The 18,182-nt window shown below is 41.6% G+C and overlaps 1 long non-coding RNA gene across 1 annotated transcript; it reads right to left on the bottom strand.

The window, feature by feature from the left end:
* Positions 1–2,262: 2,262 nt before the first annotated feature.
* Positions 2,263–10,596, bottom strand: LOC105492300 (uncharacterized). The gene is made up of 3 exons (XR_011624349.1): positions 10,492–10,596; positions 8,181–8,774; positions 2,263–3,856 (listed from the first exon to the last, which is right to left on the bottom strand). It is a non-coding gene; the product is annotated as an uncharacterized lncRNA (long non-coding RNA).
* Positions 10,597–18,182: the final 7,586 nt, after the last annotated feature.

The raw sequence follows: 18,182 nt of genomic DNA, 5'->3' as shown, positions 1-18,182 counted from the left end.
TGTCAGATGGATAGACTGCAAAAATTTTCTCCCATTCTGTAGGTTGCCTCTTCACTCTGTTGATAGTTTCTTTTGCTGTGCAGAAGTTCTTCAGTTTAATTAGATCCCATTTGTCAATTTTGGCTTTTGTTGCCATTGCTTTCGGTGTTTGAGTCATGAAGTCTTTGCCCATGCCCAAGACTGGGTCTTGCTCTGTCGCCCAGGCTGGAGTGCAGTGGTGTAATCTCGGCTCGCTGCAACCTCTGCCTCCTGGGTTCAAGCAATTCTCCTGCCTCAGCCTCCCCAGTAGCTGGGATTACAGGCACCCGCCATTGCCCAACTAATTTTTTTGTATTTTTGTAGAGACAGAGTTTTACCATATTTGCCAGGCTGGTCTTGAACTCCTGACCTCAGGTGATCTGCCTGCCTTGACCTTCCAAAGTGCTGGGATTACAGGTGTGAGCCACTGCGCCCGGCCGGCACTGGGATCTTATGGCTTTCCCAGGACGTGTATGGCTCCTTCCAGGAAGAGGGTGTAGGTTTCAAGCCTATCAGTGCTCTTTTGGGATTGGAAGGAGAGAGATTGGGGCTTAGGGCTTCTTCTTAGGCACCCATCAACTCTCAATCTTCCTTGTCTCCTCTGAATCTTTCTTTCCCCTCTTTCTTCTCACTGAAGCAAACTTCATCTTATCTTTAGGACAGAAAAAAGAACCTCTGCCTGGTATGAGAATTACTTTCCAGTGTTTTTAGGCTGGGGCCCACCTAGGCTTTTTAAACTCGAAAGCTGACGGTAGCAGCCTGCCTCCTGTCCCTCTGTTCTTTATACCACTATCTTTTTAATTTTTTTTAATTTTAATTTTTTGAGATGGACTCTTGCTTTGTCGCCCAGGCTACAGTGCAGTGGTATGATCTTGGCTCTCTGCAACCTCTGCCTCCTGGGTTTAAGTGATTCTCCTGCCTCAGCCTCTCAAGTAGCTGAGATTACAGGCACTCGCCACCATGCCTGGCTAATTTTTATATTTTTAGTAGAGACGGGGATTCCTCCATGTTGGCCAGGTTGGTCTTGAACTTGTGACCTTACGTGATCTACTCACCTGGGCCTCTCAAAGTGCTGGATTACAGGCGTGAGCCACTATGCCTGGCCCCATGATCTGATCTGATTGTTCTCTACAGCATTTTCATCAACTAGTACTTTACTTTTTTAAATTTTCTAGTTATTTGTTCATTGACTTCTCCCTACTGGAATACAAAAGTCAATAAAGATAAAGACTGGGTCTAATTTGTTCACTGCTTTATTTTTCAGCACTTAGGACAGTGTCTTGCACATACATGGGGCTCAATAAATGTTTGTTAAAAAAAAGTGAATAAATGCGTGGAGCTGATGATCTTGTCCTTTGAGTTATTCCTTTCTTGAGGCAGTGGAAGTGGCCTGAGCTGGGGAAAGGGCTTTAGAGCCACAGATCCCAGAAAAAAATACATGGATAATATCCCAGGATGTTTCCCATTACAAATAAGCACCAGGTAATAACTATATGATTTATAGGCTTATTATGAAAATGGGGTTGTTTTCCTAAAGGTAGAAGCATCTCTGCCCAGTTCCTTCGAGGCAGATATGTTTCACTTTCTGATGTGTGTGCCAGAAGGACCTTGGTGATTTGGAATGTAGCACCATCTTTTGTCTCCAGATAGCTCAGTAGAGATTTTTTTTTTAAGTTACTTTTTAAAAATCTTACTTATTTACTTACTACAAAATTGACCAAAGTAAGTCGAGATATTCTGTTCTCAGTCGTATTCATGTGTTCTAGCTGGAGTCACTGCAAAATCCTTGTTTACATTTTTCTTGGAAACTCTTGATATAGCTGGTTGCAAAACCACTGTGGAATGCAATAAAACATGAAAACGAAGATGCTAGTGGGAAATGGACTTGCAGTTTATGATGTTGTTTTCTTCTGACAAAAATAAATGTACAGATAGATTCATTTTTACAAGCCTAACATATTTTTTCTAAGCTGCTTTGTTCTAAATAGAACTGTCGCTCCTACTTTTTTTCTCCCAAATCTGAACTGAGTATGAAAGAACAGAACTATTTCGAAAAGATTTACCGACTCACCGGTGCATCTGCAGTTGAGATAGCAGACACCAAAGACATCCACTGGGGAAAACCTGTGAAAATTCATAAGGTCACCAAGTCTTTGTGCAGATTCTCTTGGGTTGCAGAGAGGAGAGATTTGGAATTCTCTGTGAAAGTGCAGCTTAGTCATAGATCACAAGCACCGGCAAGACTAATATTTTAAATTATATGTTTATTCTTGGTACTGAATGATTATCCTGAACCTAGGGAGTTAATGTCTTTGCAGTCATTTAAAAATACTTGACAGTAACAGACCCTTCTCTGCCAAATGATCACAAGTTAGATATTGGGGGGTTGAAAGTAGAGCTCATTTTTGCAGATTCTTGTGTGTTTGAGGACCTATTTCTACGAGTTACGCTTTCCACATAATTCAAGCCCTAGTCAGGCTTTTCCATTCTGATAGCCTCCAGTTCAGATGTTCCTCAATTTATGCAGTGGCACTCCTTTGAAAATGCAACTAAGCTAGACCATCTTCTAAATGTACTGAAAGCTCTGGCTGTAATAAATCACGAAAGGCGATATCTTCTCCAAACTGAATCACTACCTCTAATGTTGCTGACTTTTACATTTGAATTCCCTGAGGTTTGGCTTAAAGCTTGGCTTTGGGCCAAGCTGCCATTAGGAGATTGTGCGGGTGACTCCAATACACTCTGTGTAATTGCTGTCAGGTTTCTAAATGGTCCCAACTAAAGGGTGAGACACATTTTTTATATAATTTTGTAGACAGCAAAGATACAATATGGAAATTGTATTACAATTTCCACTTTACATTAGCTGTTGCTGCTTATGCGCATATAAGTAAAGTAATAATAAAGGTGTAATTAAATTGGAGAGAGGAGTGTATATCTATCCTGTTGGTGCTTATCCTATTGTAGAGAAAGTGAGAACACGATATAATCTGGTAATGTGGCCACATGGGTCATGACTCTTTGACCATATATACATTATGTGCTTGAGGCCACGTTTCTCATCCATTTTCCCCGTTCACTGTCAAATGGAGCAATTTATGAACCAGATGTCTAAGAGCTGGTGGAAGGAATGTATTTATTACAGGGTCTCTGCAGCTAAGTTCCTGCTATATGGTTTTGTGGCTCATAAAAGAATGCAGGCTTGCCCAAAATATCATTTCCCTGTAGGCGATGATTGTCGGTACTACTCATAGAACTCAGGGGCTCTCTCCTGTTTCTCTGGAATGTGGAAAAATGATTTCCCACTGAGAGCTAAACTTTGATATCATCTCATATGAGATTAGAACTATTAAAAAACACAGAACCCTTAAAAAAGAAAAAAATTACACAGAACTCTTAAAAAAGAAAAAAAAATGTCTGTTAGGACTTTGTAACCCAGTGAAAACATTCTTTCATGAGCTGTGTAACTACCATCATCCTGAATGGAGGTGGAGCCCACTCGGAAGCTTGACTAGAAGGAGAGTCACAGGCAGACATGGTATTACCAGTCTTAGCCCTCTCTGGGGGAAGTTAGTTTAGCCAAGAAGCTTCAAATGTTAAGGACTCCAACTGATGCCACTCTCTGTATTCTAGAGACAGTAGCTCAAAAACATGACATTTCCAGTTCATCTTATTCGTTCTATTCTGATTCCAGTTTCTCTAGGCCATGTACTGAAGCTAGCTGTTTATTTCTTTTACAGGTATGCATGCATTTCTCAGTTCAGTGAGTCAACTGGACCTTGCTGTATATCAGAGGACATACCTTCATCTTGCATCCTTGATTTCTGTGAATGTGCACCTGAAAGATCTCATATCAATCTTACATAAACACACAAACCCCCCTAAAACCTTTGAATACCCAATTTTCTTTGTTCAGTCAATGAGTATTCATTGTGCACCCATGAGGCGCTCATGCCACTCTGTGAGGCCTTTTGAGAGAGGGCAGAGGATGCCTGGCTCAGGGCCACTTTCCTCTTAGAAATATCTACAGGCTTTTTTCTCTGTTCCCTCCTCCACTTGAGCCTTTCTCAGTGTCTGATGTGGCACTGTTGTCACCAGATGGTCACTCAACCTTTCAAAAGCTTTGCTAATTTTCACTAGCTTCCTGCGTGGCAAAAATGGGAGAAAATTGAGCTCTGCTTTGCAGATGCGGTTTGTGAAACCGTTCATTGCAGCCACCCTTCATGATCACTCCTAGGGCTGTCCCTTCTTTGGTGGAAGGCTTTTGGATTTAGGGAAAAGCACCTTAGCGCACAGCAGCATTTTCACTAACAATTGGTTGTGAAATCTTGGGTCACTCTCGAGATGGAAAGAGTCTAAGAGATTATCTGTTGTAGCACTCAGGCTTCCAAAAGGAAATTGAGATCCAAAGAAGCCACATCCTTCGGCCAAAAACATATGGCCTAATTTTACTCACTTTCTGTGATTAGGGGCTAATTTGCAAAAGTCTTCAGCACTGTGTTTTTTGCTTTTTCTTTTTCTTCTTTGCTTATGGATGCTTCTGACAGTCATTCTGGTACTCCTCAAGTTTTTAAGGTTCAATGTAGTCAAATTCAACTTTACTCAGATTCCACTAGAGGGTAGGTCATACAATTGTAAAGAAGCAGACAGGTTGTGTTGCAGGACATGCCAAGATTGTTTAGTTCTGATTAATACTAAAAATCAGGCCGGGAGCAGTGGTTTATGCCTGGAATCTCAGCACTTTGGGAGGCCGAGGTGGGCGGATAACTTGAGGTCAGGAGGTTGAGACCAGCCTGGCCAACATGGTGTGAAACTCTGTCTCTACTCAAAATACAAAAATTAGCCAGATGTGGTGGCACATGGCTCTAATCCCAGCTATTCAGGAGGCTGAGGCGTGAGAATCACTTGAACCTGGGAGGCAGAGGTTGCAGTGAGCTGAGATGGTGCTACTGCACCCCAGCGTGGGTGACAGAATAAAACTATGTCCCCCCTACCCCCAAAAACAAACAAACAAAAAACAGTGAGGCAGCTGCCTCAGCAGGAAGACATGTGGCTCTGCCCCTGTTGTTTCTAGGACCCTGTGCATTTGGTAGCATTAATTTGTCTTCCAGTGTTGTTTGTTTTATTCATCTTTGTTGTAGACAAGTAGTGACCAAGATCCTCTAAGAGACAGCTGTGGTAGGCAGGCTTCTCAGATGGCCCATGAGGATTGCCATCGCCTGGTTTGATGGCCGTGTGCTATTCTCTCTCCCCTTGGGTTAAGCCCAGTGACCTGCTTCTAACCAACCAACTCCAGCTAAGCTGAAGGGATGCCACGGTTTTCAAGCTTCAAGGATTAGCTTACAAAAGACTGTGACTTCTGTTTTGCTGATGGACTCTCTTTATTGCCTTCTTGGCTTGAAGACTTTGAGGAAGCAAGCTGCCATGATGAAGAGGCCAACGTGACAAGGAACTTCTGAGGGTGGCTGCCAGCCAACAGCAGCAAAGAACTAAGACCCTGAGTTCAACTGTCTGAGAGGAACTGAATCCTGAAAACAGTCTCATGAGCTTGGAAGAAAGTCTTCCCCCGTTGAGCCATAAGATGGCTACAGCCCAGCTCACCCCTTGATTGCGGCCTCTGGAGAGATCCCGCAGTGGAAGATGCAATTACACCATTCCCAGCTCCCTGACTTACAGAAGCTATGAGATAATAAATATGTGTTGGCTTAAGCTGCCACTTTTAGAGAAATGTATTATGTAGCAATAGATAACTAATATGATAGGGAAAAAGGTAAGACAAAGTTGTAAGCACAAGTTTAAGTGCATTGCCAACCATACTAATTTTTGCATCACACGTGACCTGAATTTGACAATTTCAAAATGTAAAGCATTTTGAATGAAAGTGCATTCACACAAGAACATGTGAGAGTCCTCTGTGTCTTTTAAATCTACAGAGGCAATGAAGCAGCACTCGTGACTTAATATGCAATTTGAATTGCACCAGATTTTTCAGATGAAAGCAATTGTAAAATGTGGAGGGAAGATGAAGTGATACTTGCCATTTTTCTATTAATACTTACACAAATCATGACAGAAACTATATATTGGACACCTGATGTATACTAGGTAATGTGGTAAATGGTTTTGCAGCTTATTTCAAGGAATTCTCTCACCAACTCTACGATGGAGGTAGATTATCCCAATTTTTCAGGTGAGAAAAGAATGCATTGGTGAGTTTTCCAATGCCTAGTTGGTGACAGCGATAACATTGGGACCCAGTGTGTCTCACCTGAAAGCCTGTGTTCACAGTTTTCAAACTTAAAAAGTTGTCTGAAGTTGTCGAACGTGGTGGCTCATGCCTGTAATCCCAGCACTTTGGGAGGCTGAGGCGGGTGAATCACTTGAGGTCAGGGGTTCAAGACCAGCCTGGTCAACATGGTGAAACCCTGTCTCTATCAAAAATACAAAAATTATCCGGCATCATGGCACACGCCTGTAATCCCTGTTACTGGGGAGGCTGAGGCAGGAGAATTGCTTGAACCCAGGAGGCGGAGGTTGCAGTGAGCTGAGATTGTGCCACTGCACTCCAACCTGGGCAACAGAGTGAGACTCTATCTCGGAAAAAAAAAAAAAAGTTGTCTGAAGTGACAGCTATTCCTCTCCTCTGCTTTGTTCAACCAATGGTAGCAGGTCATTACAAAAGCTACCTTTATTGTTTTAAAAAAAAAAAATGAATTTTCTGAGTCTAAAAGTCACTCTTTTTCCAAGGGTATATTTGCAATTAATCATATTCTGACTTGTGATTTTTTTAAAGTTGTCCTCCATGTCAGTTTTATTATTACTTAGACTTTTTTCACCCTACAGATTTTTGTGTTATATTCACAATTATATTAGTTTTTTTGAGGACAGGAACAGTTTTTTAATACTTTCATGTCTCCAGCCACATTTGTCACTGTATTTTGCAAATAATAAGCATCTGGTAAATCTTTTTTGATGAATTTGATGCACTCTGAAATGAAAACAGTAATAACCTGAGGGATTGTTTAGGAAACCGTCAGCTTCGTCTAAGGGACCAGAGCTGCCAGAAAAGAACCATGATCGGTGTTGCTCAGAGAACCAGGAGAAATTGCTGCAAGACCAGTCTTATGAATTCTCCCTACTGCAGCTTTGCTCCTGGACCACTTCTGAGAAGGATCATGGGTAAATTAGGATAATTAACCATCTGAGTTTACCTGGGACTGATGGGTCTTCACTACAGTCTCAGACAAACGAGGATGAAATGATCTTCCTAGCAAGCATATGCATTTCGTGGGAAGGGATGCGCTTTTGCATCTTTATTTGGCTTGTTTTTTCTATGACTTTAAACGTAACCAACCAACTGACCAACCAACCAATCAACCAACCAACCAACCTCTGGGTATCTTAAAAGGTGTACTAGAGCCTACTGTTTCATAAGCATTGTATGTTTTCTATCGTAAATATTAGCTATATTTAAACAGCAGTTTTAGCATGGGAGATCTAGTGGTATTTTGGAGGTCACTATCATCAATATTTAGCCGTAATGTGCAGACAGGGCCCGTGGGTCTGTTCCGTGTCACAGATCTTCTTTGAAGTGCTGGAGAGTTTTGCCCACTGAGCCACTATGCAGGGGACGGAGGGGAATAAAGCGGGTTATTTGCATGCACTGCAGGTCCAAGACAGCTGTATCAAAAGCTCACATGCCAGGCTATTTAATTTGTTGGCTGCTCAGTGGAAAGAGGCCTGCTGGGCAGGGTGGGTTGGAAGAATTAAATGGAGAGAAATATCCACCAGTATAATTCACACTACTGTTTCTTGGCTGCACTCACATGTGGATAAAAAAATTTTCCTACCCTAGAGCTGGCATATTTGTTTTGCCACTTTGTCTGAGCTAGTACCCTGGCAGCTGAAAGCTGGTGGAGAAAATCATCCAAGTGAGCTGAACTGGTTTTTCACTTCTGGTAATTTTGAACTTTCATTTGGCACTGCCTGGTAGTTGGACTGTGTTTCTCTACTAGGTGGTCATTCCCAAACTTTCTTCTTCCCCTCAAACCACGCACATCCTTTCCTTCAGCAGACAATCTCGCCTCCTGCTTCACGGAGATAAACAAATATGTCATCAGCTTTGGTCCTACGACTTGTCACCGCCAACTACAACAGTCTACCTCTACCTTCTGCCATGTGTGCCTCTCCAGCTCAGTTATGAGGGAAGAACTGTTCCTCCTCTGCCAGGATGAACCATCTTGCGTGTGCTTCGTGTACTCCTTGGTTCTAGGCAGCAGCGTCTGAATTGGCCCTCAGCAATCCCCATCTCCTCCTATTTATGCTCTTCTGCAATCTCCTTACTTAGCGTGTGGACCTAGTGACTTGCTTCTAATGAGAAGAATATGGCAAAAATGATAGGCTGTCACTTCCAAGATCAGGTTATAGAAGACTGACTTTCATCTTGCTTGTACTCTGTCACCAGCTGGCTCTGATGAAGCACCTCCCATGTTGCAAGGTGCCTTATGGAGAGATCCTTATGGCAAGGAACTCAGGGCAGCCTTGGGCCAACAGGAACAATAAACAGAGGTCCTCAATTCAGTAGCCCATGAGGAGTTGCGTCCTGCCGACAACCATCTAGGGTGACTGAATGTGCATCCTTCGCCAGTTAAGCCTTGAGATGATGGTAGCCTCAGGTGACACCTTGATTTCAGCCTATGAGAGACCCTAAGCCAGTAGGCCCACCTAAGTGACACCCAGATTCCTAACACACAGACCTGCGAGATAATAAATGTTGATTTAAGTCACGTTGTTTTACACATCAATAGATACTTAACAGATCTGAAAATTTTCACACCTATATTTGATCCTTGATTCAGGATAAATACCGGCAGAAGTACAGCTTGCTTTCTATCTCTAAAATGGTGCTGTCCAATAAAATAGATCATGAGCCACAGATGTGAACCATGTATTTTTCAGCCACATTAAAAAAAGCAAAACGAAACAGGTGAAATTAATTTTAATAATGTATTTTATTTAATCCATATGTCAAAACTACATTGTTTAAATATGTAATTCATATACCACATGATTAAAGAGATAATTTAGATATATATTTTTTGGACTGAGTCTTTTAAAACCCATGTTTATATTACACTGGCAGACATCTCCATTCAGACACCCAATGGACCACCTGTGGCTAGCAGCTACCATATTGGACAGCTCAGCTTGAAAGTGAAAAACTTCACTGGGTGCGGTGGCTTACACCTGTAATCCCAGTACTTTGGGAAGCCGAGGCAGGAGGATCACCTGAGGTCAGGAGTTCGAGACCAGCCTGGCCAACATGGTGAAACCCCATCTCTACTAAAAACAAAAAAATGGTGCCCGCCTGTTGTCCCAGCTACTCCGGGCAGAGGCTGAGGCAGGAGTATTGCTTGAACCCAGGAGGTGGAGGTTGCAGTGAGCTGAGATTGCACCATTGCACTCTAGCCTGGGCGACAAGAATGAAATTCAGTCTCAAAAACAAACAAAAACTCAGTTTGCTCAAAAAACACATTTCTCTTCAAACTTTTTTTTCTGTTTTATTTATTTTCTATTATTTTTAGAAAGAGTCTAGCTCTGTCACCCAAGCTGTAGTGCAGTGGTGCCATGTCAGCTCACTTCAATCTGCCACCAGGGTTCAAGCCATTCTCCTTTCTCAGCCTCCCAAGTAGCTGGGATTACATGCCACCACACCCAACTAATTTTGTATTGTTATTACAGATGGGATTTCACCATGTTGGCCAGGCTGGTCTCGAGCTCCTGACCTCAGGTGATCTGCTTGCCTTGGCCTCTGAAAGTGTTGGAATTACAGGTGTGAGCCACGGTACCTGCCCTTTTTTTTTTTTTTTTTTTTTTTTTTCCTGTTTTAAAAAAGGTTTCTTTTGCTGGGCACAGTGGCTCACACCTGTAATCCTAGCACACTGGGGAGGCCAAGGCAGGAGGATCACTTGAATCTGGGAGCTAGAGACCAGTCTGGGCAACAGTGACACCCCATCTCGAAAGAAAAAAGGAAGGAAGGAAGAAAGGAAGGAAGGATGGAAAAGTCTCTGAGAATTATCCAACCAGTTGAGTTTGCTTCTGTGGCCTCCCTGGGTGCCCTGTGGCCGTGGGGACACAACCAGCACGGCATTGAGGGAAGCGCTAGTCCCCTATCCCCACACCGTCTCTAGACGCTGGCTTCTGGGAAATGCCTCATTTTGTTGGTGTGTGGGTTTTCCACCATAGTCACTGTGCCCAGGCTCCCCCACGCCGACTCTCTCAGCACAGGTCTGCCCTGCCCTTGTCAGGAGCTCTGCCATTTCCCCCTTGGTTCCCCCCTAGTTCCGCTGATTCTCCCGGGACTTGGAAGACGCCTCCACTGGCTCTCAGCTTTGGGCTGTCCTTCCTGTGCCTCTGCCACGGGGTCTCCTGGCCTCACACACTTTGGTGACCCTCGGCAGGCATACAACCTACTAATTTTCAGTTGTTTTCCTCCTCAGGGCCTATGAGAAATTTTCAGGGTCTTCTGCAGGCCTCACTGGAAATGAGGGGGCCTGGGTGGGCACCTCCCCGCTCTTCCACGCTTGGCCCAGCCCCATCCTCTTCTGCTGGAGGTGCTCCGTGTGGGGCAGGCAGTCTGGGAAGCTGCCCCGCCTTAGGATTCCAAATGGAAACAGCTTTCTGCCTTTGGATTCTCATACATATGATGGAGATTTCTCTCCTACCCCTCACACCCATCAGCCTGGATTATCAACCACAGTCTCTCCTTTTTCCCCAACCTGCTGAAACAATCAACGGTATCTGATTTTTTTTTTTTTTCTCTCTCCAGGCTCTTAACTAAAGAGCAAAATGAGAAACTGAAACAAGCAAACAAAAAGGTGTGGACAGTGTTAATTCCTTTCCCCAGTGTTAGGAGTTACCCTGCAGTCTTCCTTATTCCAGTGTTAACTGAGATAGACTCTGCTCTAGGTGTCCGACCTCTGTCTTCATCTTCCTATCAAAACCCTCTTAGTTTTGAGAGCCATACTTTTCCCTCGCTAGCTCTAAGCTTTTGATAGTTCAAAAGCACTTTGGTTTAAGATCACCACGAAAGTCATGTTAAAAAGAAAAATCATCCTTCACCACTTCAGCTGACCCATGTGTTAGTCTGGGGCCTGACCTCCCAATGAATGTCATTGATCTAGTGGGAGAAGAGAAACATACCTCATTAAAAGTATGTAAAGATATCATTCTCTCCCTCTGCCACCCTGGCATTGCCCCCAATGCAGTCTATCCCTTGCTGCAGGAATTTTTTTATTTTTTATTTTTTAGACCGAGTTTTACTCTTTTCACCCAGGCTGGAGTACAGTGGCAAGATCTTGGGTCACTGCAACCTCTATCTCCCAGGTTCAAGTGATTCTCCTGCCTCAGCCTCCCAACTAGCTGGGATTACAGGTGTGCGCCACCATGCCTGGCTAATTTTGTAGTTTTAGTAGAGACGGGGTTTCATCATATTGGCCAGGCTGGTCTGGAACTCCTGACCTCAGGTGATCTGCCTGACTCGGCCTCCTAAAGTGCTGGGATTACAGGCATGAGCCACCACACCTGGCCATTTTTAAAGTTACTATTATTATTTTTGAGACAGGATCTTACTCTGTCACCCAGGCTGGAGTGCAGTGGTGTGATCTTAGCTCACTGCAGCTTCAACCTCCCAGGTTCAAGAGATTCTCCCACCTCAGTCTCCCAAGTAGCTGAGATTACAGGCATGCACCATCACACACAGCTAATTTATGTATTTTTTCTGTGGAGACAAGGTTTCACCATGTTGACCAGACAGGTCTGAAACTCCTGACCTCAAGTGATCCACCCGCTTCAGCCTCCCAAAGTGCTGGGATTGCAGGGGTGAGTCACCATGCCCGACCTCTGCAGGATTATTTACCACTAGCCTGAAAACAGGCTGCAGCAGGGATACCACATTCTGTGATTCTGTGATAACAACTATCCCCTTTGTCCTTAGATTTCTGGTTTTGTAGAGAGAGGTATGCCCAAGTACATTTTCTCGCATCCTTTGCAGAGAGATGAGGCTGATGAGAAACAAATCCAGATCACTACTGTTGCTTCTGGGAAAACTAATTTAAAAATGATTACTCAGCTGGTAGCTTCCCTTTGCCCTCTCTCTCCTTTTTCATTTTTTTCCTTATTTGGAATGTAGAAAGTGATGGCTGAAACTAGCAGCCATTATGTGATCATGAGGCATCCTTAAGAATTGAAGCCTGGTGCTGAAAATGAGGTGACAGGATAGAAGGAGTACAATATTGATGTCTAATGTCAGCCTAGATAGCCTAGATTTATTACCACAGGCCCTGGAATATCTATCTCTATGTGTCATGTTATGTGAGAAAAACGAACTCTTGTCTGGTTGAAGTGATGCTTCCATTTCTAGCAGTCAAATTCCTATCCTAGGCAAGCTTACTTTAACTTCACTTTTACTGTTTCCAACCATTGCAACTTGGACTTTCCTCCTGTCACTTCTTTGAAACTGCTCTTGTCAATTTTTTTCAAAAATTTTTTATTATTTTATTTTATTTTTGAGACAGATCTAGCTATGTCACCCAGGCTGGAGTGGAGTGGCACCATCTCAGTTCACTGCAGCCTCCACATTCTGGGGTCAAGCCATTCTTCTGCCTTAGCCTCCCAAGTAGCTGGGAAGGTGCATGTCACCACACCTGGCTAATTTTTGTATTTTTAGTAAAGATGGAGTTTCACCATGTTGGCCAAGCTGGTCTCAAACTCCTGACCTCAAATGAGTTACCTGCCTCAGCCTCCCAAAGTGCTGGGATTACAGGCGTGAGCCACCACACCCGGCCAACTTTTACTTAAGATAACTAGAAAAAAAAAAAAAGAAAAAAAAAAAAAAAAAGAAAAAGAAAGAAAGCAAAGGAATTGCTGAACTTCAGAATAATTCTTCCCATTTTTTTTTTTCTTAAAAATACTTCTACATTAAGAAAAAAAGATTTGGAAGCAGTTACATAAGTTGAAATCATTGTTTTTTAAACAATCTTTAAATTTTAGGCACTATAAATCATTCATTTATCCTTTGAGTTCTCTCTCATCTTCCGCTTTTTGATGGTTACACTATTATTGTCACATGCAATTCTATAGCATTGCATTTTGTTCTGTACCTGTTATTCTAAAATTGTTTTGCTTTAATTCCAAATTTAAACTCATTCTGAATTCACCCTTATCCTTTTATCATAACTTCTTTAATACTTGGTAGAGATAAAAGTTTCTGTTTCTTTCTTTGGCTGTCACTTAAAGAAATGACATTAGGGTACATTGCCTTCCTTTTTGGTTCCTATGGGTGATTTTTTTTCTTTCTAGTTTCAATATTTTTGTTTTGATCATTTTTGTCTAAGTATTATAAGATTCTGTTTGTCAGATCTCTTTGCTTGCAGATTACAGAAAATCAACTTAAGCTAAGTAAGGCATCTTATTTTCTTATGCAAAGGGAAACATTAAGGGGGCATTCTATTTTCAGGCATGGCTGGATCCAGGAGAGCAAATGTTGTCACTAGAACTGTGTCTCTCCATGTGTGGGCTCCGTTGGTGTTATTCTGAGGTACCTTCTATACTTGTGGTAGCAATACTATCTACCAGCATGACAAGTTTCCATTGTCATCATAGGCAGAGTAGCAGACAACATGGCTTGTAGGACATATTTGGTCTCAGAATTAAAACCTTTTCATTGCATTTGAGAAATACAATGTTAGACATATAACTATGCAATTTTCTGGAATTTTCTGAAAGTGGCCCTTTCCTCCCTATTGTGCTCCCATTTTGAATCTTTCAACCTTATTCCAACTCCGTATGTCTCATCTAGTTGACATGGATGGGAAATTGATCAGCCGCAAACCATTTCCTTGGGAGAGAGAAAGATATGATTATTTTAGAAAAATATACCAGATTTTCTTGATTTTCTAACATCATATTTACCTGACAGAAGGGCAGGAAGAAAGAGCTGGGACTCACCTTGACACCTGTCTGTACCCGATGAGGGGCAGCCTGACTGTGGGTGAATATCATGCCCAGGGCTGAAGTAGTTTTTATTTTAATCATTTACAAAGAAAAAGCTTCCCAAAGAAATCAGAGATGTTTCTCAGGTGCTAGGTCTACAGCCCTGCTTCTGACCTGTTCAGTACCCATAAAAGGTGCTGCAGGCTCCCCTGCAAAGCAATGTGTGGGTTTTAGATTATGTAAGACCCTGAATGCAAATGGGGAACTCAGAGGATGGTGGAAAGCCAGTTCCATGTTGGCAGGAGAATATTCTAGAGTTTTCCCCTTAGATCTCCAACATGTTCATAGCACATAATAAGCACTAAATAGATATGTATTAACTGATTTTGAGTAACCAGGTCATATGTAGAACAGTTAAACAAAGACACAGAGGTAAGAGGAAAAAAAAGGCTGGGTGCGGAGGCTCATGCCTGTAATCCCAGCACTTTGGGAGACCGAGGTGGGAGGACTGCTTGAGCCCAGGGGTTTGAGACCAGCCTAGGTAACACAGTGAAAAAATTAGCCAGGTGTGGTGGCACATGCCTGTAGTCCCAGTTACTTGGGAAGCTGAGGTGAGAGGATCATTTGAGCCAAGGAAGTGAAGGCTGCAGTAAGCCGCGATCTTACCACTGTACTCCAGTCTGGGCAATAGAGTGAGACCTTGTCTCAAAAAAAAAAAAGTAAAATTAAAAAATTTGACCTGAATAACTAGCTACTTGCTAAATGTAATCCTTGCACCCTGAAAAGACTTAGTACATGTTCCTTTATACCATTAACTGATATCCAATTAACTTGTAATAACTATCTTAATAATTCTACGGCAGCAATTTGAATCTCCTTGAAAGTTGTCAAGCATTTTCTTTTGTTAGTCTGCTCTGGGGTGATGAGTCACAAGTAGTAATTACTGGGTGGGAATTCATTTTTTTTTTTCTTTTTAAATACAATGTTAAGCATGTTGTATTAATATTAAATAATTCTAAAGAGTGTTTCAATAATTTGGAAGTTATTAATGATTGGTGGATGAAAAGATTTTATCCAGTTGTCCAAGCATATGGCGAAAGAAAACTGGCTTAAGTTGTCAAATTCCTGTTTTCATTTGCCATTGAATTGCTGTTTAAAAATGAAACTGGAGAACATGTAATTACTCCAATGGAATGATTATGGGACGTCAAAAAACTTGTTGCTCTAGGTGGTTAACTGCATGACTAAGAGACCATAATGGTGTGGATAAGGTGAACCTTGTTCAGTAGTGATCTCAATTGCATTTTGGTTCTGTAAAGCACAAATAGGTTAACCGAATACCAAAGAGTAGTGAACTGCCTATGATTTGTATCTTTATATGATGGTGAAGAATTCAAGAAATTGGAATATAGTATTTATAACACTATATGACCACAATGTCCCATCAATTTCCTAGACTTCTGAGGGTAGGAAAACAGAAAGGGCCATATTCTCAACTTATGTAATTGATAACTACTAATTTTCTAACAATTTTCCAATGATTTTCCAATGATTCCAATGATTGCTTGCTATAAAAATGTAAAATGGAGCCAGAAGCTTTAGCATATATTATTCACACTGTAATTTTGGTTTATTTCCTTCTAGACTTTTTTCCATACTTTTTAGAACAGTTGTAATCATGTTGTACATATAATCTACCCTTATTTTTTAAAACGTACTGTTATAAATGTTACTTATGTTTAAAATAGCAAAAAACAAACAAAAATAAACAAACAAAAAAACTAGAAACGAAGTAAATAGGTGTCATACTCAATGGCCACATCATACTCTTAAAGATATTGGTTATAAAGATGATATAATTTATTTTATAATTCCATATGGCTGGCTATCTAGATTATATACTTTTTATTTTTGCAATGAGACAAATACTGCTATGCATTGATTTTTTGCACACTTTTTTTTTTTTTTTTCCCCAGGAGTTTGCCTGTTTTCTTAGAAGAACATTCTACAAGGAAAATTCAAGGGTGGAAATTTATAAACCTATTCATAATGACTCTTGAAGCAAATATTATTCAGGACCTTTTTTTTTTTTTGAGATAGTCTCACTCTGTTGCCTAGGCTGGAGTGCAGTGGCATGATCATGGCTGACTGCAGCCTTTGCCTCCCTGGGCTCAGGTGATTCTCACACCTCAGTTTCCTGAGTAGCTGTGACTACAGGTGTGTACCACTATGCTCTGCTAATTTTTGCATTTTTAGTAGAGACAAAGTTTCGCCATGTTGCCCAGGCTGGTCTTGAACTCCTGGCCCTAAGACATCCGCTCACCTCAGGCTCCCGAAGTGCTAGGGTTAAAGACATGAGCCACTACACCTTGCCAAACCTATTAGAAGCAAACAATTATATCTTATGTAACAGGACAAAGAGAAAGCACATCTAGATGGCTAGAACCAGAGACTTAAGTCCACCAGAACTTTCTCTGACTCTAATTTCTTTACAAGGCTCAACAGTTGGCCTCATTTCATTCATTTGCTGGCCAGAATTACTGCTGTAGAATTGAAGTGGTTATTCCACACCTGGTGCCTCAGCTGGAATATCTACAATGTCTGTGGGCTTGCCAGATCTCTCTCTCTCCATGTTTCCTCTCATCATTCCGTAGCCGAACTCAAGATTCTTTACACACTAGTTGTCTTCTAAAAGTGCAAAACATGGGAGATGCAAGATCCCTTAAGTCACACAATACCACTTCAGCTCTGTTCCATTTGTCAAAGCAGGTCACAGGCTAGGCCAGATTCAAGGGGAGGGGGAGTGGGCTTCACCATCTGATGGGAGGAATGGCATGGATGATAGTTACTTTTATGTGTCGACTTGACTGGACCACAAGGTGCCCAGATACTTGTCTCTGCATGACTCTGGGTATATCCGTGAGGGGTTTCTGGATGAGATTAACATTTGAATTGGTACATCACATAAAATGAATTGTCCTCCCTAATTTGTATGGACCTCCGCCACTCAGTTGAAGGCCTGAACGGAACAAAGAAGCTGAGGTAAAGAGAGAACTAGTCCTGAACTGTGGGGTCAGGAAAGGCTGGGATGCCATGGAAATTAGCTTCAAAGGTTTTTCAAAGTTTATTGCTTGGTGTAGTTAATGGTGTTGATTCTCTGTAGAAGGACTTTTTCTTTACTATATTCCTTCGACATAGTACGTTTTCCCCTGGTCTGGAGCAGGATGCTTTCTTAGTTTATGATGCAATGACTTAACAGCGGAGGTCTGCTTTATTTCTTTTTGAAATTCCATGAACTTTGAAATGAATTCTTTTTACTCTGAGTTCTTCATATACACGTAAACAAAATGTTCCACTGAATCCAAACAACCAGAGCTTTAAATTTTGAATAACTGTGAGAAAATTGAGTACTTGAGATTCAAGGAAAAACACAGGCAAAGTCTCTGACATCGTTCCCCATCCCAAAGCTAACTCTGATGGTTAGTCATTAAACTGAGATTCTCTCAGGATCTGGGGCAGAAAACGGCACTAGCATGTTTTTTGTTTGGTTCAGGTTGGGTAACATTGGCATGTGATAGAAGTTATCTTTTTAATTATCTCAAGAATAAGAGCTTCACTTTTATGAGCAGGGAGTTTCAGTATGGTTTGTGTCATGAATAATCCTGCCTGACATGGACCATGACCCTTGAACATTCTGAAATGCAGGAAAATTCTAAGTCTTCATAAGATAAACAAGGAGCAGCATCTTGTTACTTTTTCTTTCAAATTTAAAGTATTATACTTCTGACTCTATGTTATGCATAGAATTTTAAATGGGGGTTTATATTTAGACTTGAATATGGTAGAAGACAAGGCTCGATATGTTCTGCTTCATAATGACACATCTACATATATATATATACACACACACACATATATATATTTTGTAATAAACTTTTTATTTTGGAAAAATTTGGGGTTTACAGAAAAGTTCTAAAGATAGCACAGAGAGTCCCTGTATAATTCTCTTGCAGCTTCGCTTTCCCTTCATGTTATCAGCTCACATTACTGTGGTGCATTTGTCAAAACTGAGTAACCATCACTGGTGCATTACTAATAGTTAAACTCCTGCCTATATTTAAGTTTCATTAGTTTTTTCCTAATGTCTTTTTCTATCCCAGGATCCTAACCAG

Source organism: Macaca nemestrina, chromosome 6 (genome assembly GCF_043159975.1).
Source record: "Macaca nemestrina isolate mMacNem1 chromosome 6, mMacNem.hap1, whole genome shotgun sequence".
In the NCBI taxonomy this organism is placed as follows: Eukaryota; Metazoa; Chordata; class Mammalia; order Primates; family Cercopithecidae; genus Macaca; species Macaca nemestrina.
This window is presented reverse-complemented; position numbering and strand designations above follow the sequence as displayed.